General features: G+C 42.9%; 1 long non-coding RNA gene across 1 annotated transcript; it reads left to right on the top strand.

The window, feature by feature from the left end:
• The first annotated feature begins 1,074 nt into the window (after positions 1 to 1,074).
• Positions 1,075 to 15,604, top strand: LOC115471218. Its single transcript, XR_003942299.1, has 3 exons — positions 1,075 to 1,243; positions 10,807 to 10,941; positions 15,560 to 15,604. It is a non-coding gene; the product is annotated as an uncharacterized LOC115471218 (long non-coding RNA).
• The last annotated feature ends 4,657 nt before the right edge of the window (positions 15,605 to 20,261 follow it).

Below are 20,261 nucleotides of genomic sequence, written 5' to 3'. Positions count from 1 at the left end.
GCTTGCTACAGTACACCAAATGGTTCTTCTCTCTAGAATAATCCTTCTATTTCTACCTCTGATTGTCGCGTGCCTTTCTGAGTTCCCAGACCACTTTTTACACCCAGCCCCTCTTCTTGAGGCTGATCCACTTTTCTGTGAAGAAATGCTGCTTTTGCTCCTGAATCTATCCTTTCCAACCTTAGTACAGGACTATACTAAGCTACAAATGTGTTCTGTGATTCGCCCACTGGCACCCTCCTACCCAACCCACTATGCCGCGCCATTGAGAGGAGAAGGTGGGTGGGGAGCAATTTCTGTGCCCCTCCATATTTGTGCCCTGTGTGGCCACACGTTTTGCAAAGCCCTTGGTACAGTGTTGCTATAATATAATGTAATATAATATATTATATAGATAGATATAGTTATAGATATACATTGGGTCAATTTTTGAACACCACAATCGATGTATTTTTTAAATGCCATCTGCATATTTAAATTAATTGCATATAATTAGTGCCACTATTCCAATAGTGAGCAGCATTCAATATACAGTCAATGCCGCTGCTATTCAGTTTGCTATAGAGATAGATATCCCAGCCTTTTTCCTGTTCTAAATTTAACTGGATAAAGTACTGAATACTTCTGCTTTCCATATAGTTGGTCAAAATGCCCAAGCTCTGCCCTTGTTCTCCTCCAGTACTATCTGATAATGCTGAGTGGTCTGTAAAGATTTTCAGTGGCACTATCCGTGGATAGACACTTAGGGCATTTATCCAGATAATGGCTGCTGTTATCTGGATAAATGTTATCTGGATAAATGCCTTTGAATATCAGTCTATATATAATACATGTTTGTGTGTGGGATGAGAAAGGGAGGCTTTAGCTCTAGGTCAGGGATGCTCAACTGGTCCTTGGGAGTCACCAGTAGGAACATATCCAGCCAGTCAGGTTTTCAGGATATCTACAACATCACTCTGTATTTGTTCATACCGAGTAACATGTAAGCCACATTGAGCCTGCAAATAGGTGGGAAAATGTGGGATACAAATGTAACAAATAAATAAATAACCAGATGCTCTTCCCACAGGTGCCCACCTTCTGGTCCACCCAGGTGAGGATGATGATGGCACATTAATCCTCCTTTCTGCAACCCCTTACACTCTGCTGAAAGCCACAGAGGTTCTGGGACTGGCCAAGCCTTCTAGTGATGGGTCCATGGTGGCCTTCTCCTACAACAACAAAGCAGACTTCCCCAACTCAGGTAAAAAATGTGAGACTAGTCATCCAAGAGTAGAATATCAGTGTTTAATAAACTTAATGTATCTCTCTCTGACAACCAACATTAAAGCAGTATGCATACAAAAAAAAAAAAAGTGGCATCCAAGATGGCCACCGAGAGAGCTGTTGCACCAGACGCGCTCAATTTGCTCTTTCAGAACACTGCGGGAGGGCTTTGATTCCCTATCATTATGGGGAAAAGGAGAGGGAAAACTCAGGTTAATCCCTCAACTCCGAGTGGAACCCACCTTCTACAGCAGCCGACACTGGAGCAATTTGGTGTGGTTTCTGGCCCGAGTCAAACATCTTTCCCTGCTATCGGAGCCGGAACTAATGAGCTGGCCGACAGTGTAGACGGGGTTTCTTTCAGCCCCGTCATGCGCACGGTTCCCCCGCAAACAAGAGGGTTGGAAGCTGGAGAAAGTCCTGCGTCACGGCTTCCCGCAGAGGAGCCGAGAGAGCAGGATGGAGCCTATCTTCAGCTGTGTTAACATCAAGGGCTGAACCGGTGGAAGAGCAGACTGTGAGTACACTGAGGCAAATTGCTAATGCCCCCTCCCCTCTGTTTTTCAAGGGGAATGTGTTAAAAAACCTGCCGTGATGACATTAGAGTCACTTTGGGATCAAACTGCTGCTTTGCATTCCTCTTTACAGCAACAAACAATACAGAATTCAGCTGAAATTAAGTTGTTATCTCAAGTTGCCCTCCAGCAAGCACAGACAACTAATCAGCATACTTCTAAAATAGAACAATTGGGAGAGAAAATGCAATCTTTGGAAGATATTAGTCAAACCTCAATTAGGGATAAAAATTATATGTTATGACGTTTAGAATACCTTGAAAATAAATCAAGAAAACTTAATTTGAGATTCACGAACTTTCCAAGATCTCCCTTAATCTCCACGATTGATATGGTGAAAAAATATCTGACTGAGATATTAGGAATGGCAAGTGATTCCTTACCTCCTATTGTTCGGGTACAATATCTACAAAATAAATCAAATTCAGAGACTCTCCAACTGCACAGAGGAGAAGCGATGAACTTGACAGCATTTCTTGAATCATCTTTGGAAGTAATTTCCCAGAGGTTGACTGCTTTGGTTGTTTTTGCTTTAGAAATGGATCGTGACGCAGTCTTAAGACTTTCATTTAGACATTTAGAATCTACTTTTATTGGATCTAAAATAAGAATGTTTCCTGATATGGCTAGAGAGGCCCAAAAAAGACATAGTGCTTTTTTAGCACTAAGTCAGAGGACTCTGGCACTTGGAGCAAATTATATGTTAAAATTTCCTTGTATATGTAGAGTATTATATCAAAGCAAATCGTTCCAGTTTTTTGATCCTAAACAGTTAGAGGAGTTTTTAGTTTCAAAAGAGGATATGAATGTAGTAGTAGGATTACCAGACCACACTGTATGATACGCTTAGGGAAGGTTTACTTGGTAACAACAATCCTACTGTAACAATTTGTCTTTTGGGGTTTTTTTTTCTTTTCCTTTCTTGGATCCAATTACTTTATATTTCTGGTCGAGAGTAGAGTATAAACATTTCAATTGTAATAGACATATTATAGATATTGTAAATTTTCTCATATTGTAATCTTCTCATGTGAGTTGTTAAATTTGGACGAAAATTTATAAATAAAATATTTAAAAAAAATAAATGGAATTGAATTGAACACTAAAATAAAATACAATTAAAAATTAAATACAATTTAAACAAATTATCAGTAATTAAATATTTAATTAATGCACACGCAACAAAACAGAAATTACAAATTAATACAAATAACAATGCAATGTCAATAAAGAATACAGAAAAGGGCACATTTCCAGTATCAACAAGGCCTAAGAGTACTGTGCCAGAAAAACAGAGAAAACCACCAGTTAAGCCTCGCTGGAATGTCCTTTGATTTCTCTTTCTTTTATAAAAAATGAGAGTACATGCACATTTTACACCTCCTATGCAGCAGGTATAAGTTTGTGAGAAAGCATTTGTGCACTACTGGGGGTTATTGTAGAAGCCTTTTTATAAAGGTACATAGGTAACTTTGCTGTCTTTGAAATAGCTCATTTTAAATGTCAACCTAGTATTATATGATGTATTATAAAATTTGATACTTTTCAAAATATGTACCATTCTACTGATGTTTGTCATATAAGTCACATTGAACCTGAGTTCTTCTTGCGCTAATATGGAATACAAATGTCATTAAATAAACATAGTAAGTCTATCCCTAACTGTACTGGTGAAAGTCAAAGGATACAACAAAATGTTCATGGAGAGCTTCCTGAGAAGATCTCATGAAGTAAATATACCTTTTATCTTTGTTTTATTTTTAATTTTTTAATTTGTAATTGAGGGTTAAAGGAAGATTCAGTCTAGGCTGTACATACAGCCGAGCAATATTTCAGTGAGTCACACCGCTAAAAAGCGGCTCACCTGAACAGCTCTAAACATCATAGAATATACTCCAGTCTCAACCCTCTATCCAATTTTTTATGTAAAGTGAATACCTGAACCCTTAAGGTGAAAAATCAGTTGTCAATAAATAAATAAGCTCTCCCCAAACATGCTGTGTCCCCAGAATTCACCTGAAGTAGGAAAGCTATAACTAGGTACTACTATAGGAGAAAATTGAGCAGTCTTGGCTTATTTGCAAAACCTTCTTTAGCTTGAAAATAGACACTGCAATAAAGAACCCCAACAGAAGCCAACTTATCTGAACTGCAAATGCACATGTGTTGAACCTCACAATGAACTACTCCAATACTTTTGCTTTGACCTGAGCTGCTCTTTGATTCCCCCCACCATAAACTGCCATTGTATAAGACCACCTAGTCTCTCTAATGGTTAAACTTATCCTTAATCTAAGATAACCATGGATAAAATACAGGTTTATTTATTTAGATTTTGCTCACACTTTTTTCAGTAGTAGCTCAAGGTGAGCTACATTCAGGTACACTGGATATTTCTCTGTCCCAGGAGGGCTCACTCACAATCTAAGTTTGTACCTGAGGGAATGGAGGGTTAAGTGACTTGCCCAAGGTCACAAGGAGCAGCAGCAGGATTTGAACTGGCCACCTCTGGATTGCAAGACCGGTGTTCTAACCACTAGGCCACTAGGTTGCAATAAAGAGTTACTTATTGCTAACACAGCAGTGAAGGGAGTATCATCCACCAGACACAAGCAGAAGTAAGGCTGTTCAGTGATAGTCGTGGCTTGCCTGATCATGATTGGTAGCTGTTGGCAAGACAGCTGGAAACAGGGTTTATATAGTGCCTTTCCAGCCAACAGAATCCACATGTGCTTCATGAATTGAATTAAGAAGGGACAGCTCTATGGCATTGTTGATGTCAAAGTCAGGGTTGATGGCAAGTGAATTGTTATACCACATAGTACTTTGGCAAACTGATTGGGTCAAGGAACTAATGAAGTATGTAGAATCACACTGCTGCAGGTATGGTCTTCACTGGAAGAAAGAGGGCTAGTGAAGAAACAGCCTATTTGTACTGTTTCTTGATTTGTTAATGTCTTTGATGCAGTGAATAGAGAAACTTATGAAGACTGTTTAAATATTAAAGCTGGCCAGAGAAATTTACAAAGTATCACAAGAATCTCATGATGGGATGACTGGTAGAGTTTCTGTGACAGGAATGTTACTGAATCATTGACATACGCTGTAGCGTGAGAGCAGGTCACATCCTTGGTCCCACATTCTTTACTGTTCTTACTGCAGTATCATAAACCTTAAGTTTAAGAGTTTACATTCATACAAGAAGTGATAGAATGTTACTTAACTTGTTTATATTATATGTCTGTTCCAAAGTACATAAAGAGCATGTCAGGCACCTTCTTTTTCTGGAGGACATAGAATTTGTTGCTTATAAGAGCAGTTTGGGTTACAGATAAATGCTAGAAAAACCAAATTTTGTCTATCAGGCATCTAATAGGCAAAAAGTAGATAGTGATGCAAAATCTGAATTGAGGTGATCAAATTTGCAGATGACACAAAATGATTCAAAGTTCTTAAAACAACTGAGGATTGTGAAACTTGGAGACTGGTAATCTAAGTGGCAGATTAAATTTTATGTGCTCAACTCTGAAATGATGCACACAGGGGAAGAATAACCTTAACAATAAGTTCTGAGTTAGGAGTCGCTACCCACGAAATAGATCTTGGAATCATTGTGGATATTACGTTGAAATATTCAGCTCTGTGTGCTATGGCTGCTTAAAGTGCAAATAGAATATTAGAAATTTGTCTGAAAAGGGATGGAGACACAAATTAAGAATATCATTACACTTTATATATAGGTCCTTGATGTATGTGCAGTTCTATTCGCTCAATCTCAAAAAGGTTATAGTGCAACTAAAGAAGAGCAACAAAACTGATAAAGGGGATAGAAGGTATGTCCTTCTGAAAGGAGGCTAAACAGGTTAGGGCTCTTCAAATTCAATTCAGTTTAGGTCTTATATACTGCCTAATATCTCCTGTTTAGGGTTCAGTGCGGTTTACAACTTAGAGGAACTACAGTTACATGTTTTATAAGTAGGACAATGGTGAATACATTCTCATTGGATAGATATCTTATAGGGTGTGGTTATAGTCTGTGTTAACTTGATATTCTAAAGTGATCAGTGGGATATAGCAGGTCTTTAGGGAAGAAAGTCTTTGGAGAAAAGACACCTGAGAGGGGATGTGATAGAAATTTATGAAAGTATAAGTGGAATAGTCAGTGGCGTTCCTAGTGGGGCTGGCACCCGATGCAGATCGCCGATGCGCCCCACCCCCTGGGTGCAGCACCCCCCCCCCCCCGATGCAGCGCGGACCCCCCCCCCTTGGCAAAAGGATACCCCCGAGAAGGCCCCCACCCCCCCCCGCCGGGTGCAGCGTTGCCGGGGGGGGGGGGGTGCCGCACGCGCCTGTCCTCCATTGTTCATGCTTCTTCTCTACCCCGGCCCAGGTTACTTCCTGTTCCAGGGCAGAGAAGAAGCATGGAACAACGGAGGACAGGCGCGCGTGGCACCCCCCCGGCGGCGTGCACCCGGGGCGGACTGCACCCCCCCCCCCTAGGAACGCCACTGGGAATAGTTAAATAGGGAATGCATGTTTAATCTATCAAACACAAAAACAAGAGGACACTCCATGAAACTAATGACCAGCAAATTTAAAATAAATCATAGAAACTTTTTGTACATGTAAGTAGGCTGTAGAATCTGTTGCTGGCCAAGGTAACATAGAGGGGCATTTTCAAAAGAAACATCTAAATCAGAATTTGGACGTTTTACAAAGACGTCCAAATTCTGAACAGGAAAAAAAAGGTCATTTTCAAAAAAAGATGGATGTCTATCTTTTGTGTTCTAAAATACTATGGATGTCCTGTGATTTGGATGGCCTTTTTTTTTGTCCATTTTTGAAAAAAAAAACGTCCAAATGCAAGATGTCCAAAACAGAGAAGGAGTGGCTTAATGGTTAGTGTAGCAGGCTTTGATCCAGGCAACATGGTTCAATTCCCACTGCTGCTCCTTGTGACTTTGGGCAAGTGAAGTACACAGCGGACATTTTTGGATATGACATCTAAGTCTGAATTTGGACGTTTTTTGTAAAATGTCCAAATCAGAACAGGAAAAGTAATTTTCTACAAAAAAAAGTCTCTCTTTTCCTTTTGAAAAATGCTGTTTGGAAAAATGTTTTGTGATTTGGATGTTTTATTTTTGGTCCATTGTCCAAACAAATACATCCAAATCCAAACCAAAACGTACAAAATACACAAGAAAATCCACAATAAGTGAACCATTCACATGGTTCTAAGGTGGGTAAAAGCTTTGGTTGTAATGTAAATCTCAAAGTGCATCAGAAAGGTCCACACGGAGAGAAACCATTGCATGTATAGAGTCTGGTAAAAGCTTTGCACCAGAGAATACACACAGGAGTGAAACCATTACATGTCCTGAGTGTGGTAAAAGCTTTGGTGGGAAGAAAGCCTCACATGGCATCAGAGAATCCACACAGGGATGAAAACCATTTACATGCACTGAGGAGGAGGTAAAAGCTTCAGTTGCATTGGGACAGGTAATTAGGGAATGTACACTCTTGCTATGAAGTATGGAAATAGCACTCTGATATTTAGATATATGTAATGAGACCTCCTTTCCATCTATACATCTGAATTCAAAGCCCAATCTAATGAAAACAATAACACAAGGCTCAGATGTTATAAAAAAAGAAATAGAAAGCTTGGCATCAGGTAGAATATTGGAAAAGTGACGTCCCAGAAAAGCAATAGGGCATCCTTGGGGCCCTGCAGTGGACTTTTATAAAATACTCCCAGGAACACATCTCACCATTGCTCCCTCCCTTACCTTGAGCTGCTGAGCCCCCACTATCCAATCCACTACCCCCAACTGTACACCGTACTATAGCCCTTACAGGTGAAGGGAGCACCAATATGTGGGTTCAGTGGGTTTCTGGTGGGTTTTGGAGGGCTCATCAATTCCTCCACAGTGTAACAAGTAGGGGGAGGTAGAAGCCTGGGTCCACCTGTCTGCGTGCACTGCACCACTACTAGTCTACTCCATGGACCTGCATGCTATTCTATGGACCTGAGTATAACATCTGAGGCTGGCAAGTAATATTTTTAATCACATATTTTGGGGTGGGAGGGGGATAGTGAAAACTGGAGGAGTAGGGGAGGTGATCCCCTTCCCTCCAGTGGTCATTTGGGGGCACCTCTTGTGTGGAGTAGAGGAGTAGCCTAGTGGTTAATGCAGTAGACGTTGATCCTGGGATAGTGGGTTTCATTCCCACTGCAGCCATTCGCTATACAAATAGGTCTAGCTCAAAACTTCTAAGTTTAGTCTTGGACATCTTTGTTTTGTTTCCATTATTGCTGAAAAGACATCCATGTCTTACAAACGCCCGCCTTGAACACGCCCCCTTGAGATTTGGACGTCCTTCTGACGGACTTCAGAGAAAGACGTCCAAAAAAAGGTTTCAATAATACTGATTTGGACGTTCTGTGAGATAAACGTCCAAATGCTGCCTTATGTCACTTTTTGGATGTCTACCTCTTTTGAAATGAGCCTGATAGTAACATAGTACATGACGACAGATAAAGACCTGAACGGTCCATCCAGTCTGCCCAACAAGATAACTCATTTTACATGGTATGTGATACTTATATGTATACCCGAGTTTGATTTGTCCCTGCCTTTCTCAGGGCACAGATCGACAGCATAGCAGGATTCAGAGAGGATCGGACAAATTTCTGATCAGAAAAAGGCCATTAAAACAATGATTAGCTAGGTAGACATGAGATACCCTTGTTCACACCTGGAAAGGAACTATGGGGAATAGATTTACTTTTTAGGATCTGCCAGATACTGGCATCCTGGACTGGTGTCTGTTGGAAACATTATGCTGTGTTTGATGGACCTCAGGCTGGCTTTTCTTATGTTCTTATGTAATGTATTTGAGAAGCACAGTTTCGCTGATAAAACCCCTGATGAAGAGGTTGAATATTGCATTCAGTCAGCATCCACAGCATTTGAAAGGTTAGCATAACAGATTTAATATCAGCATGACATCATTGTAGAAATTAAGCCGAAGGTCTGCTGTGCTGACTGCACTTCTGTATCCCACAGAATCGGCAACACATGAAAACAGCTTACAAGCTTGCAACTGAGATATATATGGCAACTTTTGGAAATTAAGTGGCAAGATAACATTGCAATTGCAGAGGAACTAAGACACGCCTAGTACTGAGGCTCTTCTAGTAACTGGACAGGTGATGATATTCCTATATCTGAACATGAGCTCTCAAGGATTCTCCATTATGGAGAACTCAAGGAAGGGAAACATGACAGAGGAGCTGAAGAACTGTGTTAAAAGGACATTTGTAAAGATACTTAAAAGAAGCAAATATCAGCACAGAGATTTGCCAGAGAGAAATATAAATGATGATCTGCAGTAGATGATGCATACAGGAAATCAATGTATCAACAATACAGCATTAAACAATCCTCCAATTTCTTTTGGCTGTTGAGGCAAAGAGGCTGGCTGTGAGACAGACTCTGAGGAAGCCTGTGTATCTTTCAAGTTCTTGCCTCCATGGAAGGCACAAAACAAGACAGCTGTTGAAACATGTCAGGCACCCCTAACACTATTTATTTATTTAAAGTATTTTAAACTGCACAATCCAAGAGTATTTGGCGGTGTACAATAGAGAAATTATAATATAACATCATAGCATACAAGACAAACCAGCTAAACATAATATAAATAAATCATGCATTCATTGCGCTAACAAAGTATCTATAAATAGACAGCAAAATCAAAACAACCAGATTAATATCGAAAGCCTGTCAAAATAAAAATGTTTTTAATTCTTTCTTGAACTGATTGACATTCTGCAATATACGCAAGCTCAGTGGCAGCTCATTCCACAAGCATGCGTGGGATAAACACAGAGGAATCCTGTTTAGATGGAATGGTTCCGTGTAATCTTAGCCGAGGTTGGGTGGCGAAGCCTGTAACTGGAAACAAAAAGGGAGCTGGGCAGGCTTCTATGGTCTGTGCCCTGATCGTGACTGAATAGATAAGGATGGGCTTGAGTGTAAATTTAAGGGGCTTCGAAATTAGCTTCAGAACTTTTAGTACAAGAAGAGTGCTGGGCAGACTTCTACAGTCTGTGCCCTGAGAATGGCAAGGACAAATCAAACTCGGGTATACATATAAAATATCGCATACCATGTAAAATGAGTTTACCTTGTTGGGCAGACTGGATGGACCATGCAGGTCTTTATCTGCCGTCATTTACTATGTTACTATGTTATGTAAATGGTCAGGTTTTTTATTGTGTTAAATATAGAAGACCTAATGAATCAGTTAGAACGATAGTTTCTTGGGTGACTACTAGTTAGGGGGATTCTTTATGTATAGAAGACCCTTGGACTTAGTGTCTTTTATAGGTTATTTAAAGGTTGAGAGAGAGAGGGAATTATATGATGTATGGAAATGTCACTTTGGCTTGTCTCCCCCCATCCCTAGCTTACCTCCCTGTGGCCACCCCAAATATTTCTATCTAGAGATGATACTGACTCAGACTCAGACAGTGAAGATGACATCATGGATCATAGGAAATGTTTTTATTGACTGATCTGGCATTTACTAGACCCAAGTTTCCAAGTAGCGGTTTGTTAGTTACTTCACTGGGCACCTCCATTGGTTTTCCTGGATGTCCAGTTTTGTCAAATCTGGCAGCTATGTATTCCTTTCTAAATGGCTGCCTTGTTGTAAATGCTGGCAATCTATATGTGTATTTCCCAGCATTCTTAAACATTCTTTGCAAAAGGGTCTGCATTCATCTATCCACAGTATCTGTCTGTCAACTACATTATAAGTTCTGCTATGAAGGGACTGTGTCTTCTGTGTGCCTGTAAGTGCTGTGTGCACCTCGTAGTGCTGTATTGTTTAATTATCATAGTAGTAGTAGTTATAGGACCCTGCATTCATGTACAATAACATTTTCTGTTCACAGACAAACCAGAGGCATTTCTGACATTGGCTGAGCGCCAGCTCCTGGTGAAATATGCTACTGACAGCGCCAAAGTGCTGCAGGAGACTCCTGTCCCAGGATACCCTGAGCGAAGACTCTACCCAGGACAATCCATTGGTAACTTTTACTGTAAAAGTCAAACACTCAGGCTACAGGCATCCTTAGCAGGGAGGGCTCTCAGTATTAATGGCTGAATATATGGAACATACAGTTGGCATTAATGGAACCTTGAAAAATGATCAGTCTGGTTCCTTGCTTTATAAAACATATGTGACAAGGACCAGTGTAACCAATCAGGCGGGTGACATAGGAACAGGGGTATAACTACCCCCAAGCAGGGCCGTGCCAACACGGTAAGCGGGGTAGCAGCGGCAGGGGGGTGCCATCCTCTGGGGGGCGCCGCCGCACCATGCTTACCTTGCCCTCCCGCTCCCATTGCCCAACTGCCCGCCCTCGTTCTCTCCCTCGGAAGATCCCTTTCCTTTTTTTCCTCCTTTTTAAATTTACCTCCGTCCGGCAGCGCAGTGTCAATGAAGGAGGCGGCGCTCCCGACGTGTCTAGCCTTCCCTTCGCTCAGTGTCCCGCCTTCTTCTGATGTCAAGGAAATGACGTCAGAAGAAGGCGGGACACTGAGCGAAGGGAAGGCTAGACACATTGGGAGCGCCGCCTCCTTCACTGACGCTGCGCCTGTGCTGCTGGACAGAGGTAAATAAAAGAAAAAAAAAAGGAAAGGGATGTTTGGGAGGGGGGAGAAGAGGGCGGGCAGTTGGGACATGGGAGCGGGCACGTCGGGAGCGCCGCTCCTTCACTGATGCTGCGCCTGTGCTGCCGAACGGAGGTAAATTTAAAAGAAAAAAAAAAGGAAAGGGATGTGGGGGGGAGAAGAGGGACTGGGCAGTTGGGACAGGGAGGTGGAGGGCAGGGAGAGAGGAAGCACGGATATGAGGGCAGGGTTCATGGAAGGGAGAGAGAGGAATTGCTGGATAGGGATGATGGAGGGGGCAGGGGACAGAGGAGCATGGATGGGAGGGCAGGGCTCAGGGAGTGAGGGGAATTGCTGGATAGGGATGAATGGAGGGGAGGAGCATGGATGGGGGGCAGGGCTTAGGGAGAGAAGGGAATTGCTGGATAGGAATGAATGGAGGGGGCAGGGGACAGAGGAGCATGGATGGACATGGATGGGATTGCAGGGCCCAGGGAGAGAGGAAAAATTGCTTAATATGGATGGATGGAGGTGGCAGGGGACAGAGGAGCATGGATGGGAGGGCAGGGCTCAGGGAGAGAGGGGAATTGCTGGATAGGGATGAATGGAGGGGGCAGGGGACAGAGGAGCATGGATGGGAGGGAAGGGCTCAGTGAGGAGAGGAGAAATTGCTGGACATAGAGGGGAGGGAAGAGAGATGAAGGAATGAAATGAGGGAAAAGGAAGAGGAGAAAAACTGCACATGGATGAAGAAAATAGGCAGAAGCTGAGGACCAGAAATGAAGAAGGAGGAAAGGAAAGAAATAAATGGAAAGGAAGCCCTGGAAACGGAGTTAAGAGGACAGATATCAGCAATCAGATACTGGGCCAGCATGATCAGAAAAAGAAAGTCACCAGACAACAAAGGTAGAAAAAATCATTTTATTTTCATTTTAGTGTTTGGAATATGTCCACTTTGAGAATTTACATCTGCATCTTATTTTGCAATGTATAGCAATTTGTTCTAAGAATATTGCTGACAATTCCTGTCAGTGTGGCAAGTGGTGAGCGGTCATTTTCACGGGGGGGGGACCCCAACTGATAGTCTGCAGGGGGGCGCCAGAGACCCTAGGCACGGCCCTGCCCCCAAGTGAGCCTGGCAAAGTGCCCAGAGTTGCTTAATGGTAGAGGCCAACTGCAGTTGCTCCCTCTCCACAAGTCCAGCATTCTTCCCTTCCTCTGGCCCAACAAGGGTCCAGCATCTCTCTAGCTCCTGCTCCCCCCCCCCCCAGTCCTCAAAATTTATTTTGTTTTATTTAGATTTTGCTCACACCTTTTTCAGTAGTAGCTCAAGGTGAGATACATTCAGGTACACTGGGTATTTCTCTGTCCCTGAAGGGCTCACAATCTAAGCTTGTACCTGACGCAGTGGAGGGTTAAATGACTTGCCCAAGATCATAAGGAGTAGCAGTGAGATTTGAACTGGGCACCTCTGAATGTCAAGACCGTTGCTCTAACCAATAGGCCACTCCTCCATCAGCAGAGGCAGTGGTGTAAACAGGCTGCCTCCAGCTGGCCTCACTGGGACCTTTTCTCTGCTGCATCCTGTCTTTCTGTTGCAACTTCTTGTGGGCAGGCAGAGGAAAGACCCTGGTGGGACTACCATAGACAACCTGTTTACAGTGCTGCATCTGCTGGTGACTCATCATGCATTTTGAGGACTCCTAGGAGGATGGTTAATGTGCCGGACATGCACGAGGGGGTGATGGAGGGATGACAGGCCCACGTTGGGGGGGGGGGGGGAAGATTCTGAACCTGGAGGAGCAAAGGGGGAAGAAAAAGAGCGAGAGAGATCTGGAGATAAGGAGTGGGAGGGGAATCGAGAGAGAAAAAGAGACCAACAGCAAAGGGAAGGGGGAAGAAGGGGAACAAATGCTAGATGAGGGTAAGGAGCAGAGGAAAGATAGAGACAGGACCAGGAGAGAAAGTGGGAGAAATGCTGGACCAGCAGAAGGAGGAGAGAGAGATGCTAGACTCAGGGGTTGGGTGGGGAGAGCAGGAGGAAGGGAACAGAGATTTGAGAAGCTGGACATGGGGAGGGAGAGGGACACAGATATGCAATGCTGGACACAAGGGAAGGGGTAGGAACACAGTGGGGGGATGCTGAATGTGGAGGGAGGATAGAGACACAGAGAGCAGATGCTGACTATAGGGGGAGGACAGGCACGTAGAGGAGAGATACTGGACAGGCTGGAGAATAGGAGATGTCAAAACGGCAGAAGAACCTGGAAAGAGATAAAGAAAAGCAGAAAAGAGACACTGGGACCAAAGCAATACTCAGACACAAAGGTAGAAAACAGTATTATTTTTTCTGATTTTATTAATGTCAGCTTTGGGAAACGTGTATCTTTGATATCTTTCATTTCAGTTTCTATTTCTATTATTGAGATAGATTTTCTATATAAGTCTGGAATGCTTGCTTTTGTAGGGCTTGATTACTGGAGCTCTGAAGGGGTCCCTCTCCAGGTCCCCTAGCTTGGAAGAGATAGCATTCTAAGGGGCAATCTTAATTTCTTCTTTAAGAAGCCACCTAAAGTGTAATTGCTGACACTTTAGACATTTACACACATGTGATCACAAACCTGGGTAAATTGCAATATTCCAGCTACACTCTATTCTGTAAATATTCACACATCTTCAATGGCATGTATTTGCAGGTGGGCAGAGTCTGGAGAAGCATGGGTGGGGCACACATTTACACACACAGGAACTGATATTCAGACTGTGGGAGTTAGCCGGGCTGCCTCCCGCGGTTGGTGGTGAATCTGAAAATTCAATGCCGGGCCATATCCGGCCAGCATTGAATTTCCAGGGGGTTTTTGGCTGCTATGCATAGCTGGTTAAGCTATATTCATTGGCTGATTGGCTAAGTTATAGTGGCCAAAGATAGACCCGCATAAATAGCAGGCCTATCTTTGGCCGCTATAACTTAGCCAGTCAGCCAATTAATATTGGCGCTATCTAGCTATGTTGCGCGACAAAGCCAGTGACTGGGCTAGCCGCTAATATTCAGCTAAGATATGCACTTTAAAAGAGGTAGCCATGTTAATCTGGTGTAATAAAATTGCCAGAGGCAGGGTGGCACCTTTATAGACTAACCAATTTATTGAGGCATGAGCTTTAAAAGACCAGTCTCTGAACATTTCACTAAGTGAACTCTGGTCCTTAAAAGCACATGCCTCAATAAATTGTTTGTCTATGAGGTGCCACCTGCCTCTGTCAATTTTATAAGCTATGTGTGTATTGCCTGAATCTCTAAGCGTGAGCATTTACATCAGCTCTGTGGCTGGTGTAAGTGCTCATATCTAAACTGATACGTGTACCCATATATGCTAGGACCAGAGGCATAGCCAGACCTCAATTGTAGGAGGGCCTGAACCCAAAATAGGGGGGGCACTTTGCCCCACCTCTCTGTTACTTTCCGCCCCCACCACAACCCCACGCCCCGCCAGCAGAAGAGTTCCCGTGGTGATTTTTGATGTCACACTGCCCTGATTTCCTGCTCCAGTGCACATGCTGGGTTTTAATGAAACTGTGTATGCGTGAAGCTTGCACATGCCCAATGTCATTAAAAGCCAGCATGTGCACAGGGGGGGGGAAGCAGGGCAGACATCTCTGGCGGGGCTTGGGGACCCCTGTCAGCCAAACCAACAGGCTTTGAGGGCCCAAATCCAACTTGGGAGGCCCAGGCCCCCAAGGCCCTCTGTGGCTATGCCACTGCCTAGGACCCTCTAAATGAAGGTGGTCACCTACATTTCTTCATAAAATAGGCTCTAAGTAGGTGCTCTGTAGGCTCCACTTTATAGAATTGCCCTCCAGAAGTGGCACAATTTCAGGGGCAGCACTGCAGCAGTGGCACATACGTCCAAAAGGCAATTTGTCATGAGTGGCAGCAAGCGCCAACTCAAGACATATGTGGGAGGAGGAGATAAATGGACATCTGCACACTGGACTATCAAGCTGTTAATTTAAATATATTTTTTGCATCCACAGAAACCCCCATAGCTCCTCTTCTAAGAATGGATGCAAAGCAGAAAAGGGCATTTCCCCAGGAATACACCATACAAAAAGTTGGTTTTGGTGTAATCTTAGTAAAGCAACAGCAAGACAAGGAGTCACACTCCGTACAACACTGAAACTCAAACAAAAAAACTGCAAAGTTTGATGGAGAAATCATTTGGCAATGTTCATGCTAGATACTTTTCTATTGAGCAAGTTTACATTTAGAACACTGCACGGCGCTGCAGACAGAATGTATTGTTAGTGTGTGAGTAATACTTTGCACCTGCATTTGATCAGATATCAATTGACTCCTGATGCAGGCCTTTGGCAGAAACATAGTCCGTGTTGAGTCATTTGCTTGTTTCAATAAAGAATCGTCTGCCATCCATCGTCCAATTCACTGGGTTTTATTTATTTATTTATTTTGGCTAAGTAATCTCGGTAAAACATAGACCCTCTCCAGTCCCAAGCATGTTGTGAAATCTGTAACACAAAGCCTACAAAAACCATTCAGGACCTATAGGGCTAATCTACTTTACCAAAACATCAGTAACTTACAGAAGTAACACAACAAGGACCCTACTTAGGAAAATGCAACACAGTAAATATTGCAGTCATACCTAGAACATCAATATGTATTGGGAAACTGAACAAACTGAAAAATTACAAATGCTTAAACAGAAACTCCATGCAAACAGAGTACCTGGCCTTGGCCTTAGCCACTGAACGCAAATAGACCCTTGCTAGGTACAGAATAAGTGAGCACAAAGTTAAAATAATAGATAGACAAACATTAAGCCTAAGAAGCCACATTGTGCAAGCAATGCAACACTAGAAAAATAGAAATAGAAACGGCACTCTGCAAAATATAAAGAAAGCAGTGTGAATTTACAATAAATTTGACATTTTCCGCTCACTGAATTAAGAATAAAATTAAAATTCTTCCTACCGTCGTCTGGTTGTTTTGTTTTTTTTTCCAATTATGTTGTCCTGGTTTCCAATTTTTATTTTATTTTAATTTTTTTTTTGTTACATTTGTACCCTGCGCTTTCCCACTCATGGCAGGCTCAATGCGGCAGGCAATGGATTGAGGATTATATAACCTTTGGATGCATGACTAGGAACAAAACATATACTTTCTGCTTTGAACTGCCTTTTCTTAACTTTCATTAGAAGATCTCCAGTCCATCTGCCAATTTTCTCTCCCTTCCTGTCTCTCTCTCTGTATTTTATATTTGTCTGTTTAAATTTTACCCTCATTCTCCCTTTCTCTCATCTCTAGTCATTAGTCTCCTCCTTTTCATGTCTCATTTATCTACTGGCTTTTCCCATTCCTTTCTCCAGCATTCCCATTAGCGCCTCCATTTCTCCTTTCCCAGTCTCCTATCCCTCCCCATCTTTCACCCGCTCTCTAGTCCCCCATTTCAATCCTCTGTACTCACCCTCTCAGCCTTCACCTACCCTTCATTGACTCTCAACCCTCACCAGCCCTAGCTCCAGCCCTGTCTCTCCTTCCTTCTCTTGCCTGCAGACCATTCTTCTGTTACTCTATACCCCATCTCCTACTACATCTTTCACCATCATTTTAGCCACATTTATGCCATCCCATGATATAACTGAATTCTATTATTCTGTCTCACTATATTTTCAAAAGTAAGTCAAATTGAACCCAAGTTTGCTTGGGATAATATGGGCTATAAATGTAAAAAAATATCCTTTATCCTCCACCTTTTAAGACACTGCCAATCCAGCTGGATGGTGATGGCAGAAGGAAAGCAAGTTTAGTTCAGTGAAGACTAACTCAAAATAACCTGTCCCTTAGCTGGGCTCTAGTATTACCATATTGCGACCATACCATGCCTCGGTTATGTTCCACTAATAAGTTAAACAACTGGCTTTCTTGAAAGGATTATATAACCTTTGGATGCATGACTAAGAACAAAAACATATATTTAATCGATATCACAATTCCTCATGTATAATCACAAAACAACCTTTTAGGATGGATAGTGTTCACAATGAGCTCCTTTTATTATCGACCAGATAGAGATAAGGGTTCAGTTTTGGCACAGTATGTTATCACAAGATCAAAATATAAGAAAACCAATGGACTACATTAGGGGCTTATAGCTCGTTTAGTTATGTTTAAATAAAAGATCTGCATGAAACAAAATATTTATTTTTATTTTGACTTGCAAAACCAATTGTCCCTGAAATGTGCTCGAAACAGAATAATTCATTTGTATATCTAAAATGTAAACTTCTATAAAACAGATGAAGTGAAGATGTGATTCCATGTGCCGCACTGAAAGGAGAGTTTAATTCTACTTCCATTTAATTTCAATATATTCCATCTTTATAACACCAGGCAACAGTTAAGGTGAACCCATCAGGAAACAGGATATCCTCATTGACATTTGGCCATATGTATTGTATAGAACAGTGTAGAAAAATGAGCACAAATACAGAGTTTATAACTGAACTTCACACTTCTTTTTTGTGTGAGCTAAATTAGGCTTGAAAGTAGCATGCATAATCTGAAAATGCAACATATTTGAACAATTTCCTAATCTCACTCAAAAGTCACCCCTGGAGAACACCTCCCCTTAGCCTGGATAAAAGTACACATGTCACATGTATCAGGATGGATAATTAGGGCAAATCCAATATTTTTCCAAGTAAATAGGTTTTGGAAATTGTCCTCATGAACAATGGAGTACCCAGGGGCGTAGCCAGACACCCAAGTTTGGGTGGGCCTGGACCCAAGGTGGGTGGGCAGAACTCCACCTTGTCCTACAAGTGATTTGGTTTCTCCCTCTCTCGCCTGTATGCCATATGGCCTTTCAAACATCCCCTCTCCCCCGTATACCTTTTAAATAGCAGATTTTCACCGGCAGTAAACAGTTGTTGGGAGTTTTTGGCTGGTGGGCTTGGGGTCCCTGCCAGCCACATTATAGGTGGCTGCTACTTGGTAGGCCTGAATCTACAGTGGGTGGGCCTGGGCCCACCCCAGCCTCCCTTGGCTACGCCACTGGGAGTACCTACCTTAGTTGCCACCTGGGGTGGAGAACCTGCCTCCCTAGGTAGAGCACACACCCCTCCGAGCAAGGGGGTGCACCAAGAAGGTCCATGGCTGTCGGCTCTGCCAGTTCCCTTCCCTGGGACAGGAAGTAAACATCAGAAGAGGCAGGGAAACGGCAGAGTCGACAGCCACGCGCCTCCTCGGCGCACCCCCTTGCTGCCTGCACCCGGGACGGACACTAGAACTCATGAAGAATATTTTTATAGCTGGTCATCTAGGTTGAGAGGCAGTTTTATGACACATGCATCAGCCAGATGCACAAAGGTCCCAGTAAAGAATCACTCTGTATTTCCACCTCGATAAAAAGTACCAATTTGGAAATACAAAGGGATTCACAAAGCGAATTGCATGGAAATGAGATGGTCACTGCTTTTGTGATCAACTCATTTGCATGTGATAAGGATGAAACCAGTCGGCAAGCTGAGCATGCACAGAACAGCCAATCACTAAGCTTGGCTGCTCTGCTCATGCTACAGATGGCTTTCATATATGCAGACAAGCTGCGTGTATGAAAGTTGGCATAGCTTTTTTTTTCCTTTAATAGTTCTTTATGTGAGGGTAGGGTTGTGTTGGCAAATTGCTTTCTTCCACCTCCCTCAGCAGGCGACTTGGAACCACCCGTCCTATTCTAATTGGCTATTAACATGAATGAGCCCCTGGATGGACAAATGAGCTGCAGACACTGGAGCATGCACCCATTCGGCATGTGAGTGGAGGCTGAAAGTAAAGGAATTGTCGCTAGCAGTGGGGAAGTGGCCTGGTAGGACAGAAGACTTCCAGCAGGATGAAGTGCTTCGTGTATGTGCTCTGCTTTGTTCATTATAGCTGTTGGGACCATAAGCTGCCATTGTCACGTTGCTGATACCAGGAGCCTGCACTATTGGGTGCCTTCCACTCTCCTACCTGCAGACGTTTGGGGGGGGAGGGTTGCAGATTACGAATACTGGAGCAGCTTTTAGTGTTAAAGTTCTTGCACTCTTCCCCTGCCCAGCCCACCATAGAACCTGAAGACTGGTTTGTTGTTTGAAGGGGTGGGGGTTTTTTCTTGACTGGTGAAGGGTGCCAGCAGGACTTATCCTGTGTGTCTTGTTTCACCCTGCTGGTCCTTCTCCTCTTGCAGGAGTGGCAGAGGAGGCGGCTGTGGAGTACTTGCTATGGAGAACTTTCAGGATCAACAGCTCCACACCTCCTGTAAATTTTCCACAGTAAAGATAGGGGCTGCTTGTGTGCATCATTTGGAAAAGGGCTGTGCATTGCTTTGCATGCACATTTGTATAATAATTAGCTTACTATAAAACTTTTGCATATGATTTTTGTTAGCTGCTATCGTGACAGAAATAAAGCTTGCAGAAGCCTTTTGTAAATGTCTGGCTGTAATCTGTGCTTGCTAACTGGCTAGAACCAGTGCAAAAACCACGTTGCTGGCTTGTTACGTTTTGAGCATCTGGGCGATGATTACCTATGTGTTTTTATAAAATTACCTTTAAAGAGCTGCAGGAATTGCAGTTAAAATGAAGCCACAGTCATTTACATCTGCTTGTCTGCAGATATAAGTGTTCGCAGGTAATAAAGTACATATAAATGAGCATATTTTATCTCCAGTAGTTGGAA

The sequence above is a fragment of the Microcaecilia unicolor genome, chromosome 5 (genome assembly GCF_901765095.1).
Source record: "Microcaecilia unicolor chromosome 5, aMicUni1.1, whole genome shotgun sequence".
Taxonomy (NCBI): Eukaryota; Metazoa; Chordata; class Amphibia; order Gymnophiona; family Siphonopidae; genus Microcaecilia; species Microcaecilia unicolor.
This window is presented reverse-complemented; position numbering and strand designations above follow the sequence as displayed.